A 1,720-nucleotide genomic window follows, 5' to 3' on the forward strand; every position below is an offset into this window, starting at 1 on the left:
AGGTCGGTCCGGGCCGCTTCATCCCACAATACCGTCGAAACAAGATTGGCTAGTAACGGTAAGCATATTGAACAAAATCAACGCCCACAACTACTTTGTGTTCTACTCGTGCATAGAATCTACGCAATAGACCTAGCTCATGATGCCACTGTTGGGTAACGTAGCAGAAATTCAAAATTTTCCTACGTGTCACCAAGATCTATCTATGGAGAAACCAGCAACGAGGGGAAGGAGAGTGCATCTACATACCCTTGTAGATCGCTATGCGGAAGCGTTCAAGAGAACGGGGTTGAAGGAGTCGTACTCGTCGTGATCCAAATCACCGGAGATCCTAGTGCCGAACGGACCGCACCTCCGCGTTCAACACACGTACAGCCCGGTGACGTCTCCCATGCCTTGATCCAACAAGGAGAGAGGGAGAGGTTGAGGAAGACTCCATCCAGCAGCAACACAATGGCGTGGTGGTGGTGGAGGAGCGTGGTACTCCAGCAGGGCTTCGCCAAGCACCGCAAGAGACGAGGAGGAGGGAGGTAGGGCTGCACCAGGGAGAGATCAAATCGTCTGTGTTGCAGCCCCTTAACCTCAAGTATATATAGGGGAAGGGGAGGAGGGTGCGCCCCCTCTAGGGTTCCCACCCCTAGGGGGCGGCAGCCCTAGATGGGATGGAGGGGGGGCGGCCAAGAGGGGGAGAGGGGGCACGCCCTAGGCTGGGCCTTAGGCCCATCTGCGCCTAGGGTTTCCCCTTTCTCCTCCTAGCTGCGCCTTGGGCCTTGTGGGAGGCGCAGGGGCTGGTCCCTTCCCACTCTTGGCCCATGCAAGCCTCCGGGGCTGGTGGCCTGTGACGCCCCCGATTCAATCGTACACTAATCATGCACGCAAATGTGTACGATCAAGATCAGGGACTCACGGGAAGATATCACAACACAACTCTACAAATAAAATAAGTCATACAAGCATCATAATACAAGCCAGGGGCCTCGAGGGCTCGAATACAAGTGCTCGATCATAGACGAGTCAGCGGAAGCAACAATATCTGAGTACAGACATAAGTTAAACAAGTTTGCCTTAAGAAGGCTAGCACAAAATGGGATACAGATCGAAAGAGGCGCAGGCCTCCTGCCTGGGATCCTCCTAAACTACTCCAGGTCGTCGTCAGCGGGCAGCACGTAGTAGTAGGCACCTCCGGTGTAGTAGGGGTCGTCGTCGACGGTAGCGTCTGGCTCCTGAACTCCAGCATCTGGTTGCGACAACCAGAAAGAAAGGAAAGGGGGAAAAGGGGGGAGAAAGCAACCGTGAGTACTCATCCAAAGTACTCGCAAGCAAGGATCTACACTACATATGCATGGGTATATGTGAAAGGGGGCCATATCAGTGGACTGAACTGCAGAATGCCAGAATAAGAGGGGGATAGCTAGTCTTATCGAAGACTACGCTTCTGGTCACCTTCGTCTTGCAACAGGTAGAAGAGGGTAGGTCGAAGTCCTCCAAGTAGCATCTCCGAGTAACATCTCCAAACAGCATCTCATAGCGTAATCCTACCCGGCGATCCCCTCCTCATATCCCTGAGGTAGAGCGACCACCGGTTGTATCTGGCACTTGGAAGGGTGTGTTTTATTAAGTATCCGGTTCTAGTTGTCATAAGGTCAAGGTACAACTCCAAGTCGTCCTGTTACCGAAGATCACGGCTATTCGAATAGATTAACTTCCCTGCAGGGGTGCA

This window comes from Triticum dicoccoides, chromosome 4A (genome assembly GCF_002162155.2).
Source record: "Triticum dicoccoides isolate Atlit2015 ecotype Zavitan chromosome 4A, WEW_v2.0, whole genome shotgun sequence".
Classification (NCBI taxonomy): Eukaryota; Viridiplantae; Streptophyta; class Magnoliopsida; order Poales; family Poaceae; genus Triticum; species Triticum dicoccoides.